This window comes from Geotrypetes seraphini, chromosome 4 (assembly GCF_902459505.1).
Source record: "Geotrypetes seraphini chromosome 4, aGeoSer1.1, whole genome shotgun sequence".
Classification (NCBI taxonomy): domain Eukaryota; kingdom Metazoa; phylum Chordata; class Amphibia; order Gymnophiona; family Dermophiidae; genus Geotrypetes; species Geotrypetes seraphini.
Window position 1 is genome coordinate 43,177,041 of NC_047087.1, and position 17,994 is coordinate 43,195,034.

The 17,994-nt window shown below is 45.4% G+C and overlaps 1 protein-coding gene and 1 long non-coding RNA gene across 5 annotated transcripts in view; one reads left to right on the top strand and one right to left on the bottom strand.

The window, feature by feature from the left end:
• LOC117359149 overlaps positions 1-17,994 on the bottom strand; it is an 83,615-nt gene that overhangs the window by 47,596 nt on the left and 18,025 nt on the right. The gene's annotated exons all lie outside the window — the stretch shown is intronic.
• Positions 7,450-17,994, top strand: part of TSHZ3 (teashirt zinc finger homeobox 3) — a 289,699-nt gene continuing 279,154 nt past the window's right edge. Inside the window, exon 1 of the mRNA XM_033941409.1 lies at positions 7,450-7,488. The gene's annotated coding sequence lies outside the window, so the exon portion shown is untranslated. The remainder of the gene's footprint in view (positions 7,489-17,994) is intronic.

A 17,994-nucleotide genomic window follows, 5' to 3' on the forward strand; every position in this document is an offset into this window, starting at 1 on the left:
GGCTTTACTACATTCGCCTACGCCGCCGACATACAACTTTTACATCCAATCGACCCTACTAACTTTTCTGATATAACTCTAATCAATAAAAAACTCGAAAAAGTACACCACTGGTTAAACATGAATCGCTTAGCATTAAATATCACTAAATCAAATATACTACTCTTTCCCTGGAAAGATAATCCAACCTTTATCTCACCAATTTCCATTCTTGGATCTCCTTTACAAGTGGTACAAAAAACCAAAATTCTCGGAGTTATTCTCGATAACAAACTTTCCTTTCACGACCACATCAATAGCGTCATTAAATCATCATTTTTCAGACTTAGACAAATACGATCAATCTCTAAATTATTCGATACCACTTCTTTAAAGATTCTCATTCATTCTTTCATTATATCCAAATTAGATTATTGCAATGCCCTGTTCCAAGGTATCGCCCAAAAGGAGATCAAGCGTTTGCAGATCATACAAAATACAGCTATTAGACTTATCACAAAAGCAAAAAAATTTGATCATATCACTCCTCTCCTCAAGGAGGCCCATTGGCTCCCGGTGGCCCATAGAATAATCTATAAGCTCTGCCTACTTACATTTAAATCCCTTCATTTTAAATCTCCGGCATTCATTTATAAATTACTAATTCCTTATTCTTCTAACAGAACTTTAAGATCAGATAAACAGCGATTATTAACAATTCCTTCGTTAAAAATAATTAATACACGTCGACAATACATCTTTTCAGTTACAGCGCCCCAAACCTGGAATTCTCTCCCTATCTATTTACGTGAAGAAACTAATTTGGATAAATTCAAAAGCAATCTTAAAACTTTTTTATTTAACGACGCTTTTATTATTTAAATTTATTCGGTTTTTTCTTTTATATCTTTACAAGTTTCAGAATCGATTCATTTTATGCTAGAATAATTTTTTTAAATCTTTTTCCCTTTTATCCCACCCATATGTGTTTTCCCTTATTTGTTTTTTATTCTGCTCAAATATATTGTAAATTCTCCCCCTACTTACCCTAATGTTTCCGATTTGTCCTGTAATGAAATTGTTCTGTCGTGTTTGTTTGTTTTTTTTGTAAATTTTATATATTGTAATTTTAAACTTGTGTTAATCGCTTTGAAATTGATAAAGCGATCAATCAAATATATATTAAACTTGGAAACTTGGAAACTTGGAAATACATACATTTCCCATTCAAAAAAAGAAAGCTTGTTATGACATCCCAATTCTGCAGAAGAGATCTTTTAAATAGCAATAAAAAAATAAAATAAAATAAATTCAACCATATCTAAGAAACTAGAGCTGATGCAGTCTAACCAATGCAATTTTCTGAATCAGCGCCCCAAATAACCCCAGGAACATGTCAAAAAACCCAATCATTAGGAACAAGCAGGTTCCTCTGAGTCTTGAAGAACTTGCGCCTCCCCCTCACTATTGAAAATAGGATACTGAAACAGCAACCTTAACCCCCTTCTCTCCCCCCTCCCCCTATATACACATATGCTAGCAGGAGTGTATGTGGAGAACTGCTACTCAACTTAGAGGGAACATTGCCCCCTCTCCCACCACCACAATCATATCCTTATAGTGGCATAATCAAAACATACGTCTAAATCTGATTTGGACATATGGCCCCTAGAAGCCCAAAGTTGGCAGTGGGAAAATGCCCATTTTCGAAAAGCAAACCACCATACGTCTAGAAATATATATATCTTTTTTGAAAATCATCTATCTGGATGTCCAGGCCATTGGATCACCCAGTCCGCCAGGACGTCTCTCTTTATACCACATTTTTGACCCAAATTTCAACCAAGTCCCAAACGCCCAGAACAAGACCATTTGGATGTGGGAGGGGCCAATCTTGTAATGGACTGGCCACTCAGACATGGCAACAGAGCAGTGGGGAGCCTTAGAGTGCACTACTGTGAACTTCACATAAAGGGTACCACATAAACATCTCAATATCTAGAAAAAGGCATTTACAAACAATTGTGTTTTAAGTCGGTTCCCAAATTTGCCTTTTTCACCACATTTCCATAATTGACTTACAAGTGAGTTCCACAATTTAACCCCTGCACAACAGAAAGTCATTGCGCTGGTCTCAACATATTTTGGATTAACATTTGCCTTTAATAGGGTTGAATTTCCAGAGCGCAGAGATTCAGTAGATAGTTAGTCATCTTGCTCTTGAATAATTTAGGTATAATGCAATACAAGAATTGTTGACAAATCATCACTGCTTTATACTGGCAGCCAATGTAATTGTTGGAGATCGGGTGAAATATGAACATATTTTGATGTTCCTGTAATCAATCTGGCTGCTGCGTTTTGTGCAACTTGCAGTGCCTTGCAACTCGTCTTGGTTTTTCCAATGTACAGGGCATTGCAATAATCAAGCCAGTAGAATAGGGTAGAGTTTTGGGGGGGTTTTGTAGCCTCACATGCTCCACCATAAATGTAGTGGTTAGAGTGGCTTATAGGACTTGCTCCTCCTCTCTATGGTTCACTAGTTCCATCCCGTCCCCCCGTCCCCCCGTCCCCCAGGCTATTTAAGACACGTGTGTAGCTCTACTAGGCTTTCCTATATACCAGGTGCTGATGTTCTGGAGACAGGTATGTACTTCTTTATTCTGATCTTTGGGGGAGGGGTTGAGGAGTCAGTGAACATTGGGGAGTGTGTAAAGGTCTTTACTTTGTCTCTGCAGTGATTATCTGGCCACTTTGGATACCTTTTTGGCACTTATACCTGTTTTAATATCATCTAACTCACAAAGTCTAAGTTTCATCCAGGATGTCTAGTAAAACATTTGATTATCTCTGCAGGACGTTTAAGTCTAAGTCAGCCCATCTCCTGCCCAATTACTGCCCTGACCACTCCTCCAGATATGCCCTTTTCAGCTCTGGGCGCTCAAAAGCATTCAGAGCCATAAGAAGCAGTGGCGTACCAGGGGGGGTGGGAGGGGAGGTCCGCCTTGGGTGCACGGATTCGGGGGTGCATGGCCGGCCAGGTCAGGGTCCTCCTGCCCTTCCTTTCCCCCCGGCCCACGCTGCTGCAATCTTACCTCCCCCCACTCCCCCCCCCCCCCCACCGACAAGAAGTCTTTCCGATGTCAATTCTGATGTCGGAGAGGACGTTCTGGGCCAGAATTGACATCAGAAAGACTTCTTGTCGGCGGGGGGAGGTAAGATTGCAGGCGCGGGCCGGGGGAAAGGAAGGGGAGAGGCGCCGAGATGTGACTTGAACAGTCTCCTTCTCCTCCCTCCTCCAATGCTGCTGCCCCTGAGAGGATGTGGTTTCAAAGGCTAGCTGCCTCAAGGGAGGGTTGGGGGAGGGGGAGAGAGTTAGAGACAGTGTCAATAGGAAGGAGATCCCTTCTCCCTCCTGACGCCGATGCTTGATACTGACGCTGGCCTTCCCTCTTTGCGGCTGGTAGACTATGAATCCTGTCAGTACTGGGCAGTAGCGTCAGAGGATAGAACTGGTCAGGGGCAGCTAAACTAGGGTTACAAGTCCCGCCCCAGGCCCTGTAATGCCCCAGTCCCGCCCACAATCCCACTCTAACCCCCCGCCCCTCATTGTCTACACTTGTCGGGCAGGAGGGTGATGATGCCACTGTGTGTCATGCGCGGATGCTCTCCTGCCCAATGCGAATTCGAGAAAGCTTTTCAAAACCCGGACAAAGTGCTGGGTTTTGGAAAGCCATCCGGACCACCGGACATGTTCTCAAAAAAGGAGGACATGTCCAGGGAAATCCCGAAGTCTGGTAACCCTAGGCTAAACAAAAGTGGGTCCACGGCACCATAACATTTTGATCTGGACCAGAGTATATCAAGAGCCCAATAAACTTAAATATAAATAGAAGGAGAGGTGTTGGAGGGTCTTAGGACTAAACTAGCAAAGGTATTACAAGGCAAGTCAGAGATGCTTTGAAAGAGGTAGGGGGTGGAGGGGAGGCCTCAGTCCTGGAATATCAGGAGTGCTACAGGGCAGGAGTCAGGAGCACTAGAAGAACGGAGTGCTGGCTTCAGTGCTGAAATAGCAGATTTAGTGCTGGCAGAGTTGAGTTGAAAGGCGGATTTATTGAAATGTGTTGTGGATATTCATAATTCAAATTCATTACATGCTACCCTGTAAATTTACTTATGATTATGTGAGCTTAGTTTCCAGGGATTACTTATCAGGTAAATATATTCTGTAGTGGTTATAGAAGATTAGTATCACTGAGGTAATGGAAGAATGATACAAGGCACAGCTCTAATCCCATGTCCCTCTCCCCTACCTGCCTGTTTATTCACCATCTTCTCTCCCTAGTATCACTGTGAGTTATTGGTTAAGGTCTTTAATGCTACTCTGTGTTCTTAGAATGATCCTCCCTCTATCCTGAATATGCATCTTTGGCAGGGCTGATCCAACTATTAGGACGATGTAGGCAGTCATCCAGAGCAGTGGTTCCCAACCCTGTCCTGGAAGACCACCAGCCAGTCAGGTTTTCAGCATAGACCTAATGAATATGCATTGAGCAAATTTGCATGCCTGTCACTTCCATTATATGCAAATCTCTTTCATGCATATTCATTGGGGCTAGCCTGAAAACCCGATTGGCCTGGTGGTCCTCCAGGACAGGGTTGGGAACCACTGCTCTAAAGGACATAGGTGCTTATAATATAGGCCAATGGTTCCCAACCCTGTCCTGGAGGACCACCAGCCAGTCAGGTTTTCAGGATAGCCCTAACGAATATGCATGGAGCAGATTTGCATGCCTGTCGCCTCCATTCAGTGGCGTACCAAGGGGGGGCGGGGAAGCGGTCCGCCCCGGGTGCACGGCTTCGGGAGGGTGCACAGCCAGCCAGGTCCAAGTCCTCCTGCCCTTCCTTTCCCCCGGCCCGCGCTGCTGCAATCTTACCTCCCCCTGCCGACAAGAAGTCTTTCCAACGTCAATTTTGACGTCGGAAAGGACGTTCTGGGCCAGCCAGGCAGTGATTGGATGGCCCAGAACATCCTCTCCGACGTCAGAATTGACGACGGAAAGACTTCTTGTCGGCGGGGGGAGGTAAGATTGCAGGCGCGGGCCGGGGGAAAGGAAGGTGAGAGGCGCTTTTTTTTTTTTCTGCGGCAGGGAGGGCAGGATGTAGGCAGGCAAGCTGGCTGGCTTTAGCGCAGCAGGGAGAGAGGAAAGATAGGTAGGCAAGACAGGCAGGCTGGCTTTGGGGGTGGACAAAATCTGGAAGGCAGTAGGGAGGACATAAGGAGGCACTGGAGGTACTAAGGACACGGGAAGGAGGCACTAGGGGCACCATGGACACAGGAAGGAGGCACTGGGGGCACTAAGGACACAGGAAGGAGGCACTGGGGGCATTAAGGACACAGGAAAGAGGCACTGGGGGCACCAAGAACACGGGAAGGAGGCATTGGGGGCACCAAGGACACGGGAAGGAGGCACTGGGGGCACCATTGGAACCGTAAGGAGGCACTGGGGGCACTAAGGACATGGGAAGGAAGGAGGGAGGGAATAGAAAGGGACAATTGTTGGGCCTGAGTACAGAAAGAAAGAAATGAAAGAAAGGATACACAGTCAATTAATAGATGTCCCCTTTTGATGAAAAAAATAAATGGTCACGTTACCTCTGACTTACTTTCTATGCAGCAGAGTCGGCAGCCGTGCTGAGGTGCAGGAAGGTCCCGCGATGACTCATCTGCCGGCTCTGCTCCGGAAGAAGTAAGTTACGTCGGAGGGAGTAGACTCGGCAGACGCAGTCGTTGTGAGACTTTGCCACAACTCCCTGCGTCTGCCGGAGCAGAGCCAGCAGACGAGTCATCACGGGACCTTCCAGCATGCAGCTGCTGAGTCTGCTCCAGAGCAAGTACGTCGGAGTGGGGTGGACTGGCAGCCGGCAGCTACAGTCATCATGGAACCTTGCTGCATGAAGGGAGAGAAAGGAGCAGGATTGCTGGAATGGAAGAGTGGTGGAGGGAAAGAAAGGGGGCAGGGTGGTATGGAAGGGTGGTGCTGATAGAATTGATGTACAAAGAAAGGGGAGAGACATAAGGGGGAAGGATATTGGAGGGAAAGAAAGGGGGTAGATGCTGATTGAAGAGGGGTGGATGGCGAGAGAAAGGGCAGACATTGGATGGTACTGGGGAGCCTATGCTGGATGGAAGTGCAGATGGGAGAGATAAGGGAGCAAATGCAGGAAGGAAATAGGAGAAGAGAAAGAGGGGAGCAGATGCTGGATGGAAGTTGGCAGAGAGGAGAAGGTACTAAATGGAAGGGTTGGAGAAAGAGGGTACATGATGGAAGGAGGGGATAAATAAAAGGAGGGCACATGATGGGGAGAAAAGGACTGAGCTAGGGAAACACTGAAGCACATAGGAAGTGACATCAGATGGAGAGCTAACGGGGTCATGAGGAGCATGTTGTTGACCGCCGTGAGCAACAACTTAAACTAGAGTTATGAGGGAAGGGAAGGGGGGTGCATGCGGCAGGAGGGATCAGGGAAGGAGTGGGGGAGGGTGGAGACAAGGGCAAGGGAGGGGGCACCATCATCCTTGGCGCCTCTCACCCTCGCTATGCCACTGCCTCTCTGTCCCCCATCACTGACCACAAATATGGCCCTCTGATGTCCCGATCCTCTGGCCCCTCATCCTAACCCCAGAGATGACCTCCAATCTCTGAATTCCCCACACCACAGTCTCTTTACACCCACCAAAAATTTTCTGATGATCTAGTGACCTTCTGTTCACTACCCCTTGATACCAGAGATGACCCCCTAAAACCCCTAATTCTGCACTCTGAGAAATGACCCTCCTGATCCCCTAGATACCTTAAAAAAATGTATTGGTGGTCTAGTTGACCCTGATTCCCCCTGTGGTCCAGATTTTGCCAAATAAGGCAACAATTTCCTTATTTGACAGATTAAACCCACATGATGTGTCTCAGGTTGCACCACATGAGGTTAGATGCTGCCATTTTGAAAGATGGTGCCATGGAGGCAGGAGTGAGTGGGCATCACTCCTGCCTTCCTACTTAAAGATATGTGGGGAAGTCAGGGTCCACTAGACAATCAGGGATTTTTAGGGGATGGAAGGGTCCTGGAGGGATGCAATAGGATTTGAGCCAATCACTGCTCATACCCACTGAGAGGAAGGAAGGCAGTTTACTCTTCAGTGCAGTAAATGACTGCATATTACCTTATGAAGCCCTGCCACTTCCCCTGCTTGACACCTGGGCAGACTCAGAATAAACCTCAGGAAGACCCGGCACTCCCCCTCCTGGCTAAATTGTCTCACAACCACAGCAGCAGTGAGAAAGAGGTTTCCTCAGGAAGGGGGGAGGGAAGAAAAGTAGGAAACCAGGAAGTGACTCAGGGGAACTTAAAAGGCCAAGCCAGACCCAGGAGGAGGGGTGTGTACTAGAGGGAACCTAGGACCTGGAGAAGCTGCTTGGAAGGGCTTGGCACTGACAGAGTTTGTAGGAGGTGAGACACTACTGCATTTAAAAACCTGACTTTGTTCTAGTACCTGCTAAGACCTGAGGTATAGGCTGCCTAACTGTTCCCTGCACATGGAATAAAGACTATGGAGAAGGGGACTTGTGTTAGAGAAAGACTGGGGAAAAGCCTAACTGTTTTATATGTAGAACACAAACTTATAGGAGCCTGTGAGGAAACAGGCTCTGCACTACTGTTGAATAAAAGAGGGTTGTTTTTTTTCCTTGAATGCCTAGTGTGGTCTGTCTGTCCGGCTGAGCAGCCTTTCTCCTGAGCAAGCTGCCCCACTCTATCACACTTGCATTGGGTGTGAAGCAGGGTTGACACATTGGTGGAACCTTATCATTATTATTGTTATTTTGATGATTATTATTATTATTCCAATTTTAGTGTGTAATTTTATACAGATAAATTGTATGTCTGTCTTGAATGAATGTAAACTTTCCTATCTTGAATGGAGTTATTTTTCTTTGTGTTTTATTGTATGCAAACCATTGTGACCTTTCGTTAGATATGGAAGTATATCAAGCTTTTATGTGTCAGTGCATGTTTGTAGTGCAAGCTTACTGCGATCTATAGTTAGCAGAGATCTATGCTTACCAGAGATTACTAGAAGACCTGAAATAAAGACAAGATAAGAGAGGAATTCTAAAAATGGGTATCTTTGTTTATGCACTCTAATGTTGCTTGATGAGAGCATATTCTATAACAGAATCTAGGTACCCAAATTCATTTTTTTAGCACTGCTAGACATACGCAGCGCTTTAGTACTCCCCTGATATTTGCGGAGGCTACGTTCACAGAGTGACCCCCATATTCGCAGGGGTTACTTTCACAGAGTGACCGCGAATATTGAAAAACCGCAAATATCAGAAGAGTGCTGTAATCAGCACTCCCCTTCCTCCTCATCCTCTCTTGCTCCGTGCCCGCCCGCTTTGTTTGGGGGGTTTCTGGAGCTCAGACTCCTGCTTTCATCCCCGGCCTGAGCTGCGCTGCTTACTTGGTCATGGTTGCCTTAGTCGGTGACGTCTCCTCGTGCCACGCCAGAGTTTCTCAGGTCCTGGGTATCTCCCTGAGCTCGTGTGCACCAGCCCCTTCTGAGTTCCCAGGCAAATACTGAAGCGAGGAGCTCGCATTGTGGGAGGGGGCACGGGAGGCACGCAGCCAAGGAAGACTGCAGGTTGGGAAGGAAAAGCTGCCTGTGCGGAACTGGTAAGAGGCAGCGTAGGGTAGTGGCATGCTACCGTAGCGAGCCAAACCCATAATGACAGAGAGCTAGTTATAGCTAATGTTGAATTCAGGTATATCCCTTTAGCACTGGATGCTAATTAGTCGGCGGCGTCTCCTCATGCCACGCCGCACACGAGCCGGAAGACAGCTGCACTAGCTCTAATTAACCCAAGTGGCTGGATAGATCAAAAGCAAACAACCCCGGAATCTGCATGCGGGGACACAAAGGATAAGAGAATGCCAGAAAGGAAATGCTAGTAACAGAACAATTAAGAAAGGAGGAGGGTTTTTAAGAAAGAAAATAAAAACGCGAATTACTGAATTCACAAATTCGGAACCGCATATTCACAAGGGTATACTGTACATTAAAACATTCAAAAGACAGTCCCTACTCAATATGGTTTACAATCTAATCAGGTCAAATAGGGGGTTAGGGAGATACTCAGGCATGGGTGCTTTACAAGCACATGGGGGTGAGGAGTTAAAAGCAACCTGAAAAAAGTGGGCTTTTAGCCTTGATTTGAATACCACCAGGGAATAAGCTTGATGAGCTGAATCACACAGTCTGTTCCAGGCATATGATGCAGCAAGAGAGAAGGAACATAGTTTGGAATTGGCAGTAGAGGAGAAGGGTACAGATAAGAGAGATTTACCCGATGAACAGAGCACCCGTGAAGGAATATAAGGAGAAATAAGGAGATATTCCATACTCACATACTCAATACTCAAATAGCCCAGCATCGGTGCACCTTATATTTATGCACTCAGAGTTATAGCAGCTATAGACATAGTATAACTGCAGTTGTATAATGAAGCCTCCCTAATACCTAGGGACACATGACCCCCACCCAGATCTGCCTTCAGTCCCATCCTGTTCCACCCCCAGCCGCACAAAGCCTCCTCTCTTCTCCTGGATGAGCTCCAGCCACGTCTGAAGGGCCTGGAGAATGCGTGGATGTGTGTGATGTCATCCGTGCATGCTCAGAAGCCCTCCAGATGTGGACGGAGCTCATCGGGGATTTCCAAATCCCGGACAAATGCCAGGTTTTGGAAAGTCCATCCAGGAGCCAAGACAGTCCTCTAAAAAGAGGACATGTCTGGGTTTTCTTGGACATCTAGTAACCCTATTAAAGCCCCATCTATGCTCTGCCCATATGTATGACCTCTTACATTAATGGCTTCCAACCCTATCCTGAAGGACCACCAGCCAGTCAGGTTTTCAGGATAGCCCTAATGAATATGCATAGTGCCTGTCATTTCCATTATATACAAATTGCTATCATGCATTTTTGAGGCTTGTGCGGTTAAAGCAGAGCTTACAGGAATTGGGCAGGGACAAAACTCATGGGGACAGGACAGGGAAATTGAGTTCCTGCAGGGACAGGGAAAAATTTGTTTCCGTGTCATTCTATACTAGCTGTATCATCTTAGCTAATCAGGATTTGTCCTGGTCAGCATTTAGGAGGCCACATAGAATCATTTGGATATTACAGGAAAAGGAGATAGTGGTTATTCCACAGAAAACAATTATCTTTGTGAAACAAAATAGAACGTGTATCCCATAAAAGCGTTACTGATTCCACATTCTACAAATAGCACTGAAGTTTTAAAATAGCTGAGAACAATCATCTTCTCTCATGGGCAATCTCTCCAAATGGGTTATTTTTGTGCATACCATGATAGTAATGAACCTCACTCCTGAGCCAGAGTATGTGGAGTATCATCTCAGTCTCTCAAAGAGGGGCCATTGTAACATTGTTCACAACAAAAAGAAGACCAACGAAAATCCACAGAATACCAAGGGAAACCCCAAAACAGAACTGTGGATACGAAGTGCTTGATGTCAAAATTTATTGTAATAATTCTTCACCGTGGATTCAAATGATGCATGAGAAATAATTTCATACAACACACATTGTGGTGAGGACCCAACACAGTCCGTGTTTCGGCTGGGAATGCCTTCTTCACTGGTCCTAAAAAATGTTGACGTGTTACAAATTATGACAGGATGGGTCCAACCTAACCCAGCCCTCCTAGTCACCATTGGTCTGATGTCCTAGTAGAATCCCATCCCAAGACCCTGCCATACCACTCGCTCCTACCTCCAGATGTCATCATCTTCAAAATGGCAGTGCTCTGTCCCGCCCAGCCCAGCCCAGAGTATCCTGGGATACACTGAATAGGTCTGTCATATAATGGAAGAAAACTCTCTTATATGGTAGCTAGACCCTATCCAGTACATACTAGGATACACTCAGTGGGGCTGTATAAGGCATTGTCATTTTGAAGATGGTGGCATACCCTACACCTAGCCATCCCCATTTTGAAGATAATGCACTACCTGTGTATTTTTGTACTGGAGGGAGGGAGAGAGGAGCTGGGGGGCCACTAGATCTGTAGGCCACCAGGGAGATTCTGAATTCTCTACAAGAAGAACTGTTCCAGCAGTTGGTAATGGCACCCACACGGGATGGGGTCATACTGGACTTGGTGCTTACAAACGGGGAAAGTGCTTCTGATATTACAGTGGGTGATCATCTGGCAGCCAGCGATCACTGCATGGTACGGTTTAATATTAAGATGGGTATAGAGAGGGTTCATTCAAAAGCAAAGGTTCTAGACTTTAAAAAACTAACTTTGTTTGGATGGGGGTTTACGTCAAGGAATTACTGTCTGGATGGGAATGACTGGAAGAAGTGGAAATGTGGTGGGCAAAACTGAAAAGAGCAATTGTAAGGGCGACAAACCTTTTTGTGAGGCAAGTAAGTAAAAGTAAGAGGAAAAGAAGGTTGCTTTGGTTCTCAAAAGTAGTAGCTGGGAAGGTAAGGAATATGAGGTTAGCTTTCATAAACTACAAACGATCACAGAAAGAAGACGGGCAAACATAACTGAAAAAGTTAAGAGAGGCTGGTCGTGTAGTCAGGAAAGCAAAGATGCAAATGGAAGAAAAAAATAGCTGATATGGAAAAATGGGGAGCCATTATATTTTTTAGATATATTAGTGATAGGAAGAAGTGCAAAAGTGGCATTGTGAGACTCAAAGGTGAAGGGGAGGAATATGTAGAAGCTGATAAAGAAAAGATAATTGCTTAACAAATATTTCTGTTCTGTGTTCACGGCTGAAGCGCCGTGAGCGGGACCGCAGAAGACAAAAGTGAATAGGAATGCAGGAGTAATAGACCCTGATTGATTTTCAGAGGGTTGTGTTCATGAGGAGCTAGCAAAAATAAAGGTAGACAAGCGATGGGGCCAGATGATGTACATTCTAGGGTGCTGAAGGAACTTAGGGAGGTTCTTGTAGCTCCACTGGCTGACCTTTTCAATGCATCTATAGAGTCAGGAGTGGTACCAGAGGACTGGAGAAGGGCGGATGTAGTCCCTATCCCCAAAAGTGGAAGTAAGGAAGAAGTAGGGAATTACAGGCCAGTAAGTTTGACTTCTGTGGTAAGCAAATTAATGGAAACACTTTTAAAACAGAGAATGGCCAAGTTTCTGGAATGCTGTGGATTATAGGACCGGAGGCAACATGGATTCACTAGAGGTGGGTCTTATCAGACAAATCTAATTAATTTATTTGACTGGATGACCAGAGAATTGGATAGAGAATGTGCGCTAGATGTGGTGTATTTAGATTTTAGCAAAACTTTTGACAGTGTTCCACACAGACGTCTAATAAATAAACTGAGTGCCCTTGGGATAGTTCCCAAAGTGATGGGCTGGTTCAAGAACTGGTTGCATGGAAGGCGACAGAGGGTAGTGATCAATGGAGATCGCTCTGAGGAAAAGGATATTACCAGTGGTGTGCTTCAAGGCCTGTTCTTTTTAACATTTTTATAAACAATATTGCTGAAGGGTTGTCGGGTAAGATTTGCCTCTTTGCGGATGATACCAAAATCTGCAACAGAGTAGACATGCCGGATGGTGTGAATAACATGAAGAAAGACTTGGCAAAGCTTGAAGAATGGTCTGAAATTTGGCAGCTAAAATTTATTTTTATTTATTTATTCAGTTTTCTATACCGTTTTCCCAGGGGAGCTCAGAACGGTTTACATGAATTTATTCAGATACTCAAGCATTTTTCCCTCTTTATCCCGGTAGGCTCACAAGATATCTAATGTACCTGGGGCAATGGGCGGATTAAGTGACTTGCACAGGGTTACAAGGAGCAGCATGGGTTTTTGAACCCACAACCTCAGGGTGCTGAGGCTGTAGCTTTAACCACTGCGCCACTGCAAAAACCCAAGGGAACGGTACCATTTAGGGGGTGAAGAACTTATGTGCACGACAGAAGAGCGGGACTTGGGTGTGATTGTATGTGATGATCTTAAGGTGGCCAAACAGGTTGAAAAGGTAAACGACGAAAGTTAGAATGAAGCTAGGTTGCATACGGAGAGGTATGGCCAGTAGGAAACAGGAGGTATTGATGCTCCTGTATAAGACTTTGGTGAGACCTTATTTAGAATATTGTGTAAAATTATAGAGGCCGCACCTTCCAAAAGAGAAAAAGGATGGAATCGATCCAGAAGAAGCCTACTAAAATGGTATGTGGTCTTCATCATAAGGCGAATAAGAACAGACTTAAAGATCTCAATCTGTATACTTTGGAGGAAAGGCAGGAGAGGGGAGATATGATAGAGACGTTTAAATTAGAGAATGACACGGGGAAAAAATCTGTCCCCGTCACCGCCCCGTCACCGGCCCACCATCCTCTGCACCGCCCTGTCACCGCCGATCCCTTCACCGCCCCGTCACCGTCACCGCCATCCCTTTCACCGCCCCGTCACCGCCACTGCCATCCCATTCACCGCCCCGTCACCGTCCCCGCTGCATCCATATAAGCCTTTTTCCTTTCACTCCCTCCTTCCAATTTGAGCCGGGAACACTAGCGATCGCACGGTCCCCGCGGCCACTACCTGCCTGCCCGGTCGATCCTGGTGTTTGGCCGGCTCTCTCCTTTCTCCTCACCTTGGTTTGTGGGTTTTCTTTTTCGGCAACCTGCGCGCTTTCCCAGGGAGCCGCACACGCGCGGCTGCTCAGTGTTCGATCTTCTGCTCTGCTGCAACTTCCTGTTTCCGGTTGCGTCAGAGCAGAAGATCGAGGCTGAGCAGCGGCGGGTGTGCGCGGCTCTCTGGTAGCGTGCGGGTCGCCGAGGAGGAGGATCTGCGGACTGGGGTGAGGAGAGGGGAGAGAGCTGGCTGGACACTGGAATCGATTGGGCGGGCGGGTGTGAGCTGCGGGGACCGCGCGATCCTTCATGCCTCACTGCGGGGGACAAGACCATTCACCGCCCCGCGGGCGGTGAATGGCCTTGTCCCCGTCGCCGCAGCGACTGCTAGTTTTCTTCCCCGTTTTCAGCGGGTGACCCGCGGCTAAAATGCGGTGGCCGCGGGTAAACCGCCACCGTGTCATTCTCTAGTTTAAATACCTACATAATGTAAATGCGCAAGAGTCAAATCTCTTTCATTCGAAAAGAAACTCTGCAATGAGAAGGCATAGGATGAAGTAAAAAGGTGATAGGCTCCGGAGTAATCTAAGAAAATATTTTTTTACACAAAGGGTGGTAGATGCACAGAATAGTCTCCCATAAGAGGTGGTGGAGACAGAGACTATGTCTGAAAGGGCCTGGGATAGGCATGTGGGATTTCTTGGAGAGAGAAAGCGATAATGGTTATTGCAACCAGGAGTTTTTTTAAATTAGGGTTAGTGGGTCAAGTTGGGTCAGAATAGTCAGGTTGGAGGAAGAGAATAGATGCTCCTCAACTAACCCTTCTATGCAAAGTTTCCCTTGCTAAACATGCTTGAAAAAAAAAAAAAATTTTTGCATTGCTGCTAGAGTCAACATTTAAATGCAGTCTGCACTAATGGTTTCAGCGCTGAAACCATTAGAGATTTGGGGCCTGATTCTGTATAGGATGCCGGGTCTCAGCAGCCACCTAAATGGTTTTTGAGAATCGCACACGGGCGTCCTATATACAATCGCTTCTGTCCTGATGGACCGACACCTGACCCCTCTGATTCTCTAACCAGTGTCCATGTCACAGGCGCCAGTTAGAAAATCACGTTGCCACTAAGATGATCGCACAAGGGAATCTCCCTGCGGCAATCAGTTTAGCGGCCATAGCAGGGAAATCTCCCCCCACCTCTGCAAAGTTGAATGTCAGGCGGAATGCCCACTTCCACCTGCCGGAACTACCGAAGCCCCCTCACCCCTGAATGTCCGCGGCAGGAGGAGTGCACCAGGAAGGGGAAGACTGCCATTCTTTGGAGGCGGGCCTTCTAGCCAGAGGGAGTAAGCATCGCTTTGGCCGGCCTATGAAAAATAGGTACTGGGGTGTCTGGATCGTGGGGGAAGGGCATGTCTTAAGTGGGGGGGAGTGTTCTGGCAGTAGGGACTGGACATTCCCCCTGCCAGTGATCTTCAGGGGTAGGTGGGTTTCTGGCTAGAGGGATTAGGCATCCCTTCTACCGGTGAATAGTAGTTTCTGGATTCCAATGGATTCCAGGACCCGAAACAATATGCATTCACTAGAGGCAGATCTTGTCAGATACATCTGATCAATTTCTTTGACTAAGTGTACTAGATATGGTGTATTTATGTTTTAGCAAAGCCTTAGACAGTGTTCCACACAAGTGTCTAACAGATAAACTGAGTGCCCTCGGGATGGGCCCCAAAGTGACAGACTGGGTCAGGAACTAGTAAAATGAAAGGCAACAGAGGGTAGAGATCAATGAAGATCACTCTGAGGAAAGGGATGTTATCAGTGATCTGCCTCAAGGTTTGGTTCTTGGGCTGTTCTTTGTAAACAATATTGCTGAGAGGTTGTCAGGTAAGATTTGCCTCTTTGTGGATGATACCAAAATCTTCAATAGAATAGACACCCTGATGGTGTGAATAACATGAAGAAAGACCTGGCCAAGCTTGAAGAATGGTCTGAAATTTGGCAGCTAAGAATTAATGCTAAGAAATGCAAGGTCTTGCATTTGGGCTGCAAAACCCAAGGGAATGTTACAGTTTAGGGGGTGAAGAATTTTTATGCTTGAAAGAGTTGCGGGTTGGGTGTGTTAGTATTTGATGATCTTAAGGTGGCCAACCAGGTTGAAATGCATAGGGAGAGTTATGGCCAGTAGGGATAAAAAGGTCTTGATACCCCTGGTGAGACCTCATGTTTCTCTATTTTTATGTTAAAATGTGAGTTTCTTCCTTCTTATATAGACTTTCAGAAACATTGCAATATTTTCAAATGTGGAGCTATGACTTTTTTTTCTTTGGTTCCCATACTTGGAAGATAACCCCAATTTATGAGGTTGCTGAAAATACAAAACATCCCAAGATGGCTTTCTTTGGTTACTGCTAAAGATATTTTTCCTTAATGCACTAGTGTTCAATGTTGTAAACAGTCAGGAAGCATACACCCTGCAGCAAACACTGGTTTACCCATTACTGCCACCTTATCAGATAGATGGACTGTCTAGCTCTCTTGCAAACAATCTGACTGACTGAAATAAAGTGCACTCATTCCAGGGGGAGGGGGGCTGTGATCACACCAATATTAAAAAAAGAAAGTAAAATTGAAAAAAGAAAGAAAAGAAACTGTAAGATGAAACTTTGTAAAGAGAAATAGTATACTCGTAATCCACAATTTCAATCACGGAGGAAAGCACCATTGCAAAGCAAGTCAGTTTTGTTGGTTGTATGTGAAATACAGAATGCTGGCTGATGGGAGATAACACTAAGTAATTAACAGGCTTAACAATGGAAAAAAAAAACTACTGGAAACCATTGTTTCCCTCCGTAATGATCAGTTCTGCAGGGAGACACAAGCTCTCACCACTACTGTCACTAATTCAGTTTACTCCGGTCATCTTTCATCATGGTCAAACACATCAAAAATTAGTAAATTGACACGGAGAAGGATTTTAAGTCCTGACTTCAGTGTGCAAATGTATGGGAAAGAAAGATTTACAGATAATTTCCCACAAAATAAACTCTTTACCTTCTGTCCCCATCCCATTCTATCCCATTTCATCCTCTAGTGACCAACTCATTGGTCTCTCATAATAATAATTAAAAAAAAAGGAATGAGATGCTATGGCTACACGATACCCTTTGTGCAAAGATGTAGACTTTGTATGCGTCTTTAGATCATTTCCAGTACTTAAGGCTGAAATTGGAAACTAATTAAAAAGGTCTCTTTTCCACCTTTGGAACTGTAATAAAACACTGTAGTTGTGTTCTACAAGGAAACAATTTAGTTGTAAAGGTTTTTTCTTGGTGCAATCAATAGTCTGGGACTGACTTGCAAAAAAAAAAAAAAAAAAAACCCCAGCAGTTTGCTAGGCAGCTCTGCTTCACTTTACAAGCATGACATCACAGCAGTCATAAATACAAGGTGGCTAGGATACAGCTATGGATGAATACTATAGTAAGTCAACCAGCCAGCTACAAAGAAAAAGGGAAAAAAAGACATTTATAAGAGTGGATTTGGAAATGCAGTTGGATGGAATCATAAAAGTCATAGAAAAGGTGGCAGCATTTGTAATATTATTGATATAATTCTTAGTTAAGATTAGCCTTCCAATCAGCCTGTTGTTCAAATGGCAAAAAAAAATCAACAACCCCCCCTAAATAAATGAACAGATCTTGACAATTTGATTATTATTGACACATAGACACTATGGGGTAGATTCTGTACAGGACATTTACTTTTAGGCGTGGTTCAGATGTGCATCTAAATAGTTAGGCATCCTTTATAGAATCTATCCCTATGGGACAGATACTACAAATGGCACCATAAGTTAGGCAGCCGCAAGCGCCCTACCCCTGCCTATCTTGTTTTAATTGGTTTAATTGGTGCACTCATTGATGTCACCGATTAAAAAAACAATGAAAATCTCATTTAAAAATGTAGGCGCACGTGCAAATCAGCAATACACACAGATTTGCAGGAGCAACTTCTGTCGCACTATACAGAATGTGGCTCTCAATGCATAATAGCTAAACCCTCCCAAGGCCAGCATCAGAAATGCCCCTGTTTAGCTTACGTAAACTCACTGGCGTAGTAAGGGGAGGGGGGGGGGGCGGTCTGCCCCAGGTGTGGTAATTGTAAAAAACGCAGGCACCCATCCTCTCTCTCCACCCCCTTCCTTCCCGACTCCTCCCCCGCTGCATGTGTGCACCCCTTCCCTTGTACCTCTTTAATTTTCCCTACGCGAGCGGCATTACGAACTTGCTGCCTGCGTCACTGTCACCTCTCTTCGATGTCA